General features: G+C 40.8%; 1 pseudogene; it reads left to right on the top strand.

Moving 5' to 3' along the window:
* The first annotated feature begins 1,246 nt into the window (after positions 1 to 1,246).
* Positions 1,247 to 1,309, top strand: LOC127675877 (uncharacterized; annotated as a pseudogene).
* Positions 1,310 to 13,892: the final 12,583 nt, after the last annotated feature.

Here is a 13,892-nt window from a genome sequence, read left to right as displayed (position 1 = left end):
ATTGACTTAACTTTATATAAAATATCAACTGAAGTTCAAGGCTAACCTGAGGCTAGATGAGTATTTGCCTCAAACTACAATAACACAAAGGAGCACTTATTGTTGAAGATGTGTGCACGCACGGCGCGCGCGCGCGCGCGCGCGCGCGCGCGCACACACACACACACACACACACACTTGAACTGACTAGGAAACAAACTCTACCTGATGCCTAGATTTCATAGTGCTGGGGAATGTGGTGCTGGTTTCTGGGAGAGAAAACACATCAGAATCAAAAGGTTTTGTGCTTCAAAGGATACCATTGAGAAAATGAAAAACATCAGACTACTCACCAAAATAGTTCTAAAGTATACTTTATAAGAAATGTATATCTAAGAACTCAAGATAAAAGGACAAGTGTAGGACCTGATGATTAAGAGCACTGGCTGCTCTTCTAGAGGGCCCAGGTTCAATCTCAGAACCACATGGCAGCTCACAACTGTCTGTAACTCCAGTTTCAGGGGATTTAATGTCCTTTTCTGGCCTTCATAGGCCCTGAATGCATGATACACAGACATACATCCAGGCAAACACTCATACACATAAAATAAGAACAAATGAATCTTTTTCTAAGATATGCACAGGTATAATAGTTGGTCTGTGTCATGAACTTAATGGGTTTAAGGTACATCTAGGTCTAGTGAGACCTATTTTTGTGTTCATGGAAGTATTCTCAAAATTGCATCTAGGATAGTGAGGATAAAGGACCCACTCTAAATAGGGTGGGAATGTTGAGTGGGCAAACTTTCTGGATAAAGAGGGCAAGAGTCAGAGAGGCGGGTGATTCAACAAGTCTATTCCTGTTCTCAATGACTGAGTTTGTCTACATACAAACAGACAACCAATTTCACATTCTAGCTTCTTTGGTCCTTCAGAATGGACTCACTATCAGTAACTCACCTGGTAATGTCCAAGCTTTTGGCATTGAATTGGAACTTTGGATGCTTTCTACATTTCTTCCTGGATTAGAAATCTGATCCTCAGCTTCCCCTGCATGCAGAGGGTCACCGTTGCACTATATAACTCCTCTGATGTAAGCCAATCCAATAAATCCCCTTTGATAATATGGATATGTATTTGCTATCAGTTCTGTCTTTCTAGAGAACCCTGCCTAACAGCAGATAACCAAACTTAAAAGCAAATAATATAAGTGTTATGTCAGGAGCCTTGTAAGAGGTCAAGGCAGGAGGATTTAGAGTTAAAGGCCAAAAGATTAGCATGGCCCCTGCACAAGGATGACACAGAAGTTCTCAAAGCATTTGATATTTTCTTGTGTGTATACGTCCATTTTCCACCATGACCATCCAATCAACAGTTTAGAACCAAGAACTGTCTCTTTCATCTACCATTGCCATGGGGAACATGGAGAATGCCTTCCCCTACAGAGTTGTACTGCCTAAGTCTTCCATAGAAGGCCTCTCTGTGCTTCCAAATAACCTCCACTATCTTTGCTGATGAGCTAAGCCAGAGCTGCCAGTCCCAGTCCTGGGCTAGACACAGTCCTCAGCCCACAGGTCCCCAATGGCCCTGGCCTCATCACTGGCCTGTGGACCCCTGACACTTCATTCCCAACTTCTATGTGTGGTTTTCTAGCAGCAACTAGATGCCCAGGAGTCAGGGAATACCAGTTTCAGACTGCATTTTCCCACCCCCAAGTGGTGTCTAGGTGCTTCCCTAAAGCCCAGCACCCACTGCCTCTTTTGCCTTCTTCCTTGCCTTCCTTCCTTTTTTCCCCTTTCTTTTGGGGATTGAACCCAGGCCTTATGTTCACACTAGGCAAGTTCCAGAAGACCTAACTTCCATGGGTAGCAGGTACTCATGTGGTGCACAGACATTATGCAGGTAAAACACCTATGCACATAAACATGAAAATAAATATCAAATTATTAAAAAATAACATCTAAAATAATAAAGATATTATGCCCCTATCATGTTTGACAGTGCCAGTTATTTTTAGGACATAAGTTTTAGATGTTATTCTTTTAATAGTCCAGCTTCCAAGTGAAGCCAGCCACTTCACTTACTTTTATTACTTATCCCAAAGATATGTATGTATGTATGTATGTATGTATGTATGTATAGACAGGGTCTCATTATGTAGCCCTAGCAGACATCAAATTCAATCTTGGTTTACCCTCCAGGGCATTGAGACTACAAGTGTATGCTACTGTACTGTGCCTGATACTTCTTCTATTTTATAGGTATTCTTTCAAAGTGTATGTATGTGTGTGTTTCAGTATGTAAAAATGACATTGTATTGTGCTTCCCATTCTTCCATCAGTGCTGTTTATATCATGTGCCACTCTGCCAGGCTAAGTATTTCAGTATTTCCTGTGTGTCAATAGAATTAAGTGCTTTGAGTTATTTTTCGGGAATGATGGCCCAAATCTTCTCTCCTACCTGCGTGAGAGTTCAAGAGGCCTAGTCTCCCCCATGTACTTAGCATGTCCCTGCTAACTAACACACACAAATGCTCTCTCTCTCTCTCTTTCTTTCTCTCTCTCTCTCTCTCTCTCACACACACACACACAGACACACACACACACACTAAATAATTTATTTTTAAAAATAATATATTTTAGTCTGAGGTTTCATATATATCAGAAGATAAAAGAAAATTCTTTCCTTCATGAATAATTTGCCCACTTTTATTAACAGATACAACCAATAATTCCTCTAATAAGGATCTTGGACAGGTACTTACATGCTCAGTGATCAGTTCAGGATTTACCCTGTGCAGCTGGCCACACATTTTAAGATACATTTACAAGTCTCGTTGATAGTCAGTTTAACACTAGCAGGCTGTCTTAGTCACTGTTCTATTGCTATGAAGAGACACCATGGCCAAGGTAACTGATAAAAGAAAGCATTTAATTAGGGGTTTTCTTTCAGTTCTGGAGGGTTAGCATTCATGATGAGCATGGCAGGGAGCACGGCAGCAGGCAGGTAGGCATAGTGCTCGAGCATTTGTTAAGAGCTTATATTCTGATCCACAAGCACAAGGCAGAGAGAGACACACACAGAGACACAGAGAGACAGAGACACAGAGACACGGACACAGAGACAGGCACTGAAAAAGTCAACTTTTACATTCAGTTTCTCATCCCTATAACACATAAATGTGTATTTAGTGCTTGCTATGCAAAGGAATGATGGAGAAAAAAGCCATTGGCATTAAAGCTGTGCTGTAGCTATATTCTATGAGTACACACTTTGCCCACAGCATAGGGAGGACAAGCATATGATGTCATTGACTTTTTCAACCAGGAAAAGCTTTAAAGTAAATGCATTTCTTATAAATCCTAGACTTTTCAGTTACCCTTTACCAATCTCCTTTCTTCATCCCAAGAGCACCTCTTACACCTCCCCACAGAACACAAAATAGAGGATATTTTGAGAGCCATACCCCCAAGGAAAGATCTTTAATGATTGAGAGGCCTCAAAGAAGGTTAGGATTTTAATTATTTACAAGTGAAAGTTTCTGGTTAATTTGGAAAACAATAAAAGAGTAAAGCAAAGTCTCCCAAGGCCACCCCGGTGCTCCCTCCTCTTCAATATTTGCTGAATGTGGGGATGCTGCTGCCAGGACTCTGTGTGATTAGCAGAGGGAATTTTAAGCCATGGTCCGCTGCATGGTGCTTCTGACTTTAATAGCAGCATTTTATACCTTGACAGCCCAATAAATATGTAAGAAGACAGTGGCACTAGTGTGTCCCCAGGTACAGCTTCCAATGGGTTAACATAATGAGGCAGTATAAATTCACAGTTGGTCGATCTGCTTGGATTTCTAAACGCCCCACTTTACTGTGTAAAAATTTCCTACAGGAGATTTCAGAATCAATAATTCCCCATCAGCGGCTTTGAGGAAGCAAAAGAAACCCTACCCTGTTGCCTGCTGGGTCTCTGAGGGAAGACCAGAGTCATGATCAGGCTCCAACCCATCTCCTTAGCTCTGCAGCAGCCATAATTAAGGATAAGCCATAATCTGCCTTTAAAATGTCCTCCACGTTCTGCGCCTTCCTTTGCACAGCAGTAACTATTTTTAAAAAATCAAATCATCAAGAGCTGAGATTGGGTCTTTATCCTGCCCTTCTATTTCTGATATCAAATGTGTAAATCCTTCAGCCCTGCTGTCTGATTCTGAAGAGCCTGTTCGAGGACTTTTTAATAATTTAGTGGTTTGAGGGATTTGAACATTCATTCTCCCTTGGGCACCTGCTGATAACCCAAAGTACAAACTTTGTACTCTTATCGCAGTTTTGATGCAGCGCATGGAATTCTGAAGACACAGCAAATGAGGTGTGACTGAAGACCTCTGAACCTATCTGGCTTGTGGGCCTCTCAACAGGACAAGGTCCTTGTAGTCTCAGCTGATTAAACACTGACTGCAACAAGTAGCCCAGAGTGAGTACAGACAGCCCATTTACCACTTGCTGTGGTACATAGCTTTTCCTTTAAACATTTTCAATAAAGAGCCCAGACAGGCTAGTTAGGAGAACCGTAGGAGAACTGGACCGAATCCCACCAAAAGCAATACAAAAAATAATAATAATTATGTGGGCAGAAATGGACAAATTCGATTGCGGTTACCTGAAATCATTATTGGTCACTCTGTACCCTCAGCCTTGGCAGATAGAGAGCACCATTCCTTTCTCAACATACGGCAAAGGGCCCATTAGCTCTTTTGAAACAGCTGCCTTTTACTTTTTCTCATTACTGATGAGAAAGAGGGTGGCATATTTAAATAAGCATGCCTGCATAGGTACATAAGCTTATATGTATGCGTATGCACGAGTGGACTTAGTCAACATTTATTGAATGCAGAATACTGTGTGGCAGGAGGTACCAGGGGAAATTAAAAAAAAAAACTAATTTCTGCCCACATGATAGTTACAGTCTAATGGACAATTTGTGATGCATAGAATGATGAGAAAAAAATTGATTACTCTGGAGATAACAGCTTCTTTTTTGTAGCATTTTTCCCAACCAAGTGCAAAAGTAATGCATATTTCTTGAAAAAAAAAAAACTTTAGAAAGTAATCACCTGTAGCACCAGTGCCCAGAAATCTATATCAGCATTTAAACATATATCCTAAAGACGTGTCTTTCTGAGGCTTATAGAAATGTATTTTAAACAGTTGGATGCCAGCTGGGAGGTGCACATCTGTAATCTGAGCACTCAGGAAATAGAGATAGGAATTTAGAACGTCAAGGCTATTCTCAGCTACATAATGAGTTTGAGGCCAGCAGTGGCTGCACGATACCTTATCTCAAAAACAAATAAACCAGGTGGCATATGTGTCTAATCCCAGCACATAAAAGACAGAGAGTAGGAGGCCAGCCAGGTCTCCAGAGTAAATTATAGATCAGCCAGGGCTATGTAGGGAGATTTTTGTCTCAAAACCAAGCAAACAGAGGTCAGAGAGATGGCTCAGTAGGTAAGAGCACTGACGGTTCCTCCAGAGGATACAGGTTCAATTCCTAACATCTACATAGTGGCTCACAACCACCTGTAGCTCCATTTCCAGAAGATCTGACACCTTCTTCTGGCTAGCCATATACAAACATATATGGAGACAAGACGCCCATCTACATAAAATAAATAAGTAAATAAAACATACACACCAAAATAAATTGTACTCAGTTTAACTCATTTAATTAATACTCATTTAACTCATTGCAGCTGTGTATCATTCTAAAAATTATTTCCTCAGAGACAATTCACTGAGCTGCCAGACTGTCAGACAACCCATCCATCCTTAGGACTTAGACCAGGATCCTGATCCACAGCTCTAGATAGAGACACTCAGAGCCTGTCTGCTCCTGCCCACTTGCTCATCTTATCAACCATGACATCAACCAACCCAATCTGGGAGAGCTTGGAGTCCAAACCCAGAATATGAACCAGAACACCATGTAGGAGTTCTCAGTTCACTAATCCTCCAGACTGTTAGACATCCCATCTATTGTTGGACCCTGAGTTTTGTGGCGCTGAACCCAGAAAGCTGGTAAAGCTTGACGCTGAACCTGAGTTAGAGATCCCCAAAAGCAGTATCCTCCACACCCACTGCTGAACTATTATCCAGTCTTATTACTTTGATCTGGAACCACTTGGAGACTGAATCCAGAACCTCAATGTAACCCCAACACTTAGACTCAAGCACTTTGAATATTTGTTTGTAAATACTATTTTGAAGTCCTTACAGTTTCAGAGGTCAAAGAGGAGATGAGTAAATGTCTAAATGAAAACGGTAAAAAACATAGTTGAATGAAATAATAAATACATACAATTTAAGATGTGAAAATAGAATGGAATAAGAGACTCTTTGGAGGTAAAAGTAAATATGAAATAAAAATCAAAAATAAAACTTTAAGAAGTTCCAGATCTGGTGGTGCACCATTTTAATATCAGAACTTGGAAGACAGAGTTACAGACCAGCTTGATCTACATAGTGAACTCCCAGAGATCCTGTCTCAATAGATAGATAGATAGATAGATAGATAATGATAGAAAAGGAAAACTTCATCAACAGGCTGGTTTGATTGGAAGAGAAAATATCAGGCCTGAATTCCTCTTAACTTTTATGTTACCCAGTTGTCTCTCCCAGTACTCAATATAGAAACCTAGTGGAAACTCTCTGGAATCTATGAGGGTGACCCTAGTGAAGACTTCTAGTAACCGGGGATATGGAGCCTAAACTGGTCATCTTTTATAACCAAGCAAGGGACTGAGACATCAACCCAGACACCAAACCTTCGACCTAAAATCTATCCTGTCTGCAAGACATGCTGGGGTAAAGGTGAGGTAGAACCTGAGGAGAGTGACCAACCAATGACTAGTCCAACTTTAGGCCTAGGCCACAAGAGGGAGCCCACGCCTAACACTTCCTGGACGGCCAGAAACCAGAGGCAGGACAGCCTGAGACCCAGAGAATTCCTAATAATACTCTACTATACTCGTAGATCGCACAATTATCACCAAAGGGGTGTCATCCAGCAACTGGTGGAAGCCAACCTGATACAAAAGCCCACAATCAAATACTAGGCGGAGCCTCGGGAGCCTCAGCAGAAGAGGGGGAGGACTGTAGAAGTCAGAGTGGCTGAGGACACCAGGAAAGCATTACCCACAGAATCAACTAATCAGGCCTCATGGGACCTCACAGAGACTGAACTGATACTAAGTGAGACTGGACAGGTCTGACCTAGGTCCTCTATATCCACCTTATGATTGAATAGCTTGGTGTTCTTGTGAGAGTCCTAACAGTGAGAGTTGGGGGTGTCTCTGACTCTTTTGCCTGATTTTGGGACCCTTTCCCTCCAACTGGGTGGCACAGTATTGATATTAGGGTTTGTGTCAAGTCTTACTGAAACTTGATATGCCATGTTTGGTGGCTATCCCTGGGAGGCCTGCTGTTTTCTGAAGGGAAACAGAGGAGGAGTGGATCTAAGGGAGAGGAGTGGTTGGAGGAGGGACTAGGAAGAGTGGATGGAAGGGAAACAGATGAGGATGTAATATATAAGAGAATAATTTTTATTAGACATTTTCTTTATTTACATTTCAAATATTATCCCTTTCCTGGTTTCCCCTCCAAAAACTCCCTATCCCATCCCCCTTCCCCTGCTCACTAACCCACCCACCCATGGCTCCAGCTGCTTATGTCAGAGGTTGGCCTTGTTGGACATCAAAGGGAGAAGAGAATAATTTTTAAAATTAAGAAATAATTTAAACAGATCCATAATAGCTAATTAGATCTTTTTAAATTAGTACTAAAAAATCTCCCAATTAAAAAAGGCCAGAGTGAAATGCATTTAACAGAGAATACCATCCGATTTTTAACATTTTTATTTACGTATTTATTTAATGTATGAGTGCTCTATCTGCATGTACACCCTCATGCCAGAAGAGGGCACCAGATACCCAGTCATGAGCCACCATGTGGTTACTGGAAATTGAACTCAGGACCTCTGAATTGCTGCCAATTCTCTTAAGGACTGATCTATCTTACCAGCCCCTCCATCAGACTTTCAAATAAGCCCTAGTGGCAATACTCCTCAGTATTATGCGGAAACACAAAACGAAAAACATTTCTAAAGTCTTTCTTTTTCTTTCTTTATTTTTTTTCTTTTTTGATTTTTTTTCAAGACAGGGTTTCTCTGTGTAGCCCTGGCTGTCCTAAACTCACTCTGTATACCAGGCTGGCCTCGAACTCAGAAATCCACCTGCTTCTGCCTCCCAGAGTGCTGGGATTACAGGCATGCACCACCACTACCTGGCTTCTTCTTATTATTTTTTTTTAATTATCATTATTTGGTTTTTTCAAGACAGGATTTCTCTGTGTAGCCCTGGCTTTCCTGGAACTCACTCTGTAGACCAGGCTGGCCTCGAACTCAGAAATCCGCCTGCCTCTGCCTCCCAGAGTGCTGGGATTACAGGCATGCGCCACCACCACACGGCCACTGCCAGGCTTCTAAAGTCTTTCTATGAAGCAGTAATTACCCCAATACCAAAACCAAAAAAAAAGACTCAGTAAAAAAAAAATATATATATATATATATAGACCAAAATCTTTTATGAACATGGATGTAATGCAATCCAAATTTAAGAACACATCAAAAAGATTATTCATGTGCTCAAGCTCATCCCAGAGATTCAGGGATAGTTCAATATATGCAAATCAATAAACGTAATCCACTATATAAACAGACTAAAAGACAGGAACCACGTGCAGAAAAGGCCTTTGACAAAATCCAAAACCTCTTTATGATGAAAGTTCTAAAGAGGCTAGGGATAGAGGGATATACCTCAACATAATAAAGGCAGTTTACAAGTCCACAGCCAGCATTATTCTAAATGAAAAGAATTCCTACTAAAACTGGAAGAAGACAAGGATATCGCCTCTCTTCATACCTGTACAGCATAGTGCTTGAAGTGTTGTCTAGAGTCATAAAACAAGAGTGAGAGATCAAAGGCCCAAAAGGAAGTATTTGGGATCAGAGAAACTATGCAGACATTATATTATGCCTAAAAGACTCCAAAGATTCCATCAGTGATCTTCTATATCTGATAAACACCTTCAGTAAAATAATGCGATACAAAATTAACACACAAAAATCAGTTTTTTTCACACATACATACATATACACAGAACAAATATACTAAGAAATAAATAAGAAAAATAATATTATTCAAAATTAGCACTAGGTAAGGGGAAAGCTTGTATAATAATAGATTCATAACATTGAGAAGACATTGAATAAGACACTTAAAGATGTAAAGATTCACCATATTTGTAAATTGGTAGTACCAATGTTGTGAAAATGGCCTTACTTTAATCTATAGAGGATGTATATAGATATAGATTATGGGGGATTACATCGTTTATAGATGATGCCCATCAAAATCCCAACATAATTCTTCACAGAAATTGAAACAACAATCTTAAAATTCCTTTTTTTGTTTGTTTTTTGTTTTGTTCTGCTTTGTTTGTTTGTTTTTTTCGAGCCAGGGTTTCTCTGTGTAGCCCTGGCTGTCCTGGAACTCACTGTAGACCAGGCTGGCCTCGAACTCAGAAATCTGCCTGCCTCTGCCTCCCAGAGTGCTGGGATTAAAGGCGTGGGCCACCACTGCCCGGCAATCTTAAACTTCTTATAGAAACAAAAACCATATGTTAGCCAAAACAACCGTACACAATACAACAGCTGCTCGAAGTATCACCATTTCTGTTTTTAAGCTGTACTGGAGAGCTTTAGTAATAAAATCAGCATAGTCTTATCATAAATACAGACACATTGATCAATGGAATGGAACTGAGAACACAGACATAGTTCCAACACCTACAGACACCTAATTTTTGACAAGTAGCCAAAAGTACATGCTGTGGGGGAAAAACAGCATCTTCACCAAAGATGCTGGTCAAAGTGGATAGCTGCTTGTGGATGAACCTAGATTCTTTTGGGAGGGTTGGTTTTTCAAGTCAGGGTTTCTGTTTGTAGCCTTAGCTGTCCTAGAACTTGCTCTGTAAAGCAGGTTCGCCTCCAACTCAGAGATCTGCCTGCTTCTGTCTCCTGAGTGCTGGGATCAAAGGTGTGTACTACCACAGCCCGGTTCCCCATTTGTTTTTTTAGGAAATTTCTTAAAATTGAATCTACTTGGCTAAAGGATGTGAGGAAAAAGCAGAACCAATCTCTTTTTTCCACTTAGGAACTGAGAGGATTGCAAGAAGGCCTGGCCAGACATCTCAAGTGAGATTTTGTCTCAGGAAGTCTCCTAGGTGAAAACAGGGAATTGGGGGAAGGGTCATGTGGGAAATGTTGCGTGCACTGATGCACACTTGTAATCCAAGTACTGAAGAGGCGGAAATGAGAAGATTCCAGGGTTCACTGGCCAGCTAATCTAGCCTAATTGATGAGCTTCAGACCAAGAGTGGTCATGTGTCAAAGGATGTAGATGGTTTTCCTGACAATGACATCTGAGGTGGTCCTACGGGCTTCATGTGCACATGAGACACATCCGCACACCACACTGAAAAGGAGGGTGTGTTGTACTAGTGGGATGGGTTCAAGGGGTAAAGGCATTGGAAGGCTGAGGCAAGATGACCATGAATTTGAGGCAAGCCTGAATTGCATAGTAAGGCCTGACCCCCACTCCTGAAAACAACAATGTCTCAGCACCCAGAAAAGCAAGAGTCCCTTGCTATTGCAAGGGATACATTAACTTTTCCTTTTGCTTTCTTATTTCTCCAGTACTGAAAGACACACTTGAATCTTTTTTTTTTTTTTTTGAGATGTAGACTGACCTCAAGTTGGAGATCCTTTAGGAAAAGGATCTGCCCACTCCTCCCCCAATTCTGGGATTGCAACAATGTTTGTTTTTGCTTTCTTTGCTTTGCTGTGCTGGGTATTGAACTCAGGACCTTGAACATGCTAGACAAAACTCTCTGCCACTGACCTACAGCCAGTGCCCTCCAATGTTTAAATCATCTTTGAGAAAATACATTTCCAGCTAAGAGTATGGTCGAACATTGTTTTATATATGTAAGGCTGTTGCTGTGGTGCCTAGAATATATATCCTTTTTTAGTCCATTGGTGTGATTTTGGGGTGGGCTTCGGGTGTGAAAAAAAAATTATTGTATGATTCTCTTGAGCTCTGATTTTGGAGCCAAGAAATGTATTTAAAAGTCTCAACATAGCATCATCTTTTACTCGTCATATACCAGGAGGTAGATTTGGGGTTGGGTGCTGCTTCTCACTGCTTTGGCCTTCACTTGGCCTTCATTTATAACACTCATAACATCTTTCAAGGTTTTTGTCTGAGAACTAAATAAGGTGCTATATCTGTTTCCATTACATGATAGGGATACAGCAAATGACAGATAGTATTGTTTCAACTGAAGGAGACCTTAATAATACCTCTCTGCAAATAATTCTAATCTTTTTTTCAAACTCCTTTCCTCTTTTAATATTTATTTATTTATTTATTTATTTATTTATTTATTTATTTATTTTGAGACAGGGTTTCTCTGTGTAGCCCTGGCTGTCCTGGAACTCACTCTGTAGACCAGGCTGGCCTCGAACTCAGAAATCTGCCTGCCTCTGCCTCCCAAGTGCTGGGATTAAAGGCGTGCGCCACCACTGCCCGGCATCCTTTTAAAAAAAATTATTTACTTATTTTTATGTATATGGGTTTTCTATCTTCAGACACACCAGAAGAGGGAATCAGATCTAGTTACAGATGGTTGTGAGCCACCTTGTGGTTCCTGGGAATTGAACTCAGGACTTCCGGAAGAGCAGACAGACCATGCTCTTAACTGCTGAGTCATCTCTCCAGTTACCCTAATCTGAATCTTCCTTGTTGGCCAGAGCTGTATTTAAAATAGAAATTCCTAAAATCAGGTGGCAGTGAGCACTTGAAATCCCAGCTTTAAAAAAGAGACATGAAAGTCAGTAGCTGCATGAGAGAAGCCCACATGCTCTAAAGTAGCAAGTTCCAGGTCAGGCAGGAATGCATAGAGACCCTAGCTGGGAAAAACAAAATAGAACAAAACAAATCTCTCTAAGTAATTTAAAGAAAGAAACACAAAATTTAAAGCCTGGAAATTCTCAGTTCCCACCTAAAACATCTGGGCAAGAACTTTAGGGTGGGGCTGGAGTCTGTCATTCTAACCAACTGTTTTTTCTCTCTCTCCCCAGGAGGGATGTGAGTCAAAGAGCTCACGGTGGCCTTGGAATTTTTCCCTGGAGTTCTGTGGGGGAGGGAAAGACATTTGGGAGCTGGTGTTTTCCAGTCAGAGTGCTGGGAAAGAGGGAACTTCCTCCTCTGAAGAGACTTGGAAGGCAGAGGAGTAACTTTTAGTTGAATGTAGTTCCCCAGAGAAAGTAGCTGTACATATGGGGTGAATGTGGGTGGGCCTGACAGATGAGGACCTCTATGGAAAGTTGAGGTGGATATGATCAAGGTTAATGGTTTGTTGTTGTTGTTGTTGTTGTTGACTATGCAAACTGAAGAAGCAAAGACCTGGGCATCTAGTCTCCTGAGAGACACTTTGTATATTTGATGTCAAAGACGATAGTCCATAATTACCCTGATTCAGCTTTAAACATTTTATTCTTCCCAGTAAAAATAATTTAAGCGGGAAAGGAATTTATTTGTTAAAGTGAGTTGCTACTAATAAATAAGAAGAATGTGTCTTCTCTAAATCCACACCTTTGTCTTCAGTCTATGGCTCTGTTCTTTGTTGCAGAAAGGCTACATTCTAGTTGCTTTGGTATGAGCTACAAACATGTTCTGAGCTTTGTGATGAGTCTGAGCTTTTCTGTTTGGATACTGAAGACACACTGCTTTACTAAGGCAGGTTATCTCCAAACTCCCAGACAACAGAGAGTAAGAAAACCTTGCCAACGCTACAAGAGCAGACGGGGGTAGGGGCTATGACTATAAATCTACTCTGAATCCTTTAATATCAGTACAATTAGCCAGAACTCATTTTATTTATTTCTAGTATGCCAAGCATTTGCAATAATACTTCCTATCCTAGAATTTATTTTCCTGAGGATAACAACTCCAGTTAATTAAGTTACTGGTGGGTGTGTGGGAGAAACAATATGCACCACAATGAACTTAGTAGAGATAATAGTTCTGAGGGAACTGACAGTTTTCAATAACAATGCCAGTATAAACAGGACGTTTCACAGGCGCGTGCCTATAGTCTCAGCGAAAATGGGCCATTGTGCTGGTAGAAGTAAACAGAATTGTAAAGCCAGGGAGGAGGCAAACCCACAGCATAGTGTTTTTAAAATTTGGGGGGCTTGGAATGGCCTCTACAGGCTTTATGTGCTCTGTGTGTTTTACCTTCTAATCTTTCCTTTGCTCTGTTCTATTACAGTAATTAATTAATTAAGTGTGCAAAATAATGGACTTCATTTTGACCTTTTCTTGTTTCATCACTGTGACATTTTCACACAGGCAGACACACACACACACACACACACACACACACACACGTTACTTTGATCATATTAATGCCTTCTATACCCTCAAACAAGTCACACACGTGCGAGAACTCCTGGGCTGCCAATGAAATCCACACAGATCTTTATAAAATGATGAAACTACATTTTCCCAGGATGCTTCTCTTCCATTATGCGAATAGGACAGAGCTTGTAACTTCTGTATCGTAGCCCCAAGGCCTAAAGAAGAGCATTGCCTCACAGTATTTATCGTGACTTAATGAATGACTTAATGAATTGTGACTTAATCCAAGGAATAAATGAATGAATAAGAGGCTTGGGGATCTGGTTCAATGCCAGAGCTCTTGATTAGCATTCAGTTTGATCCCCAGTGCCAAAATAAATTA

This window comes from Apodemus sylvaticus, chromosome X (assembly GCF_947179515.1).
Source record: "Apodemus sylvaticus chromosome X, mApoSyl1.1, whole genome shotgun sequence".
In the NCBI taxonomy this organism is placed as follows: Eukaryota; Metazoa; Chordata; class Mammalia; order Rodentia; family Muridae; genus Apodemus; species Apodemus sylvaticus.
Note: the sequence above shows the minus strand (reverse complement) of the source record. Positions and strands in the feature narration are given on the sequence as shown.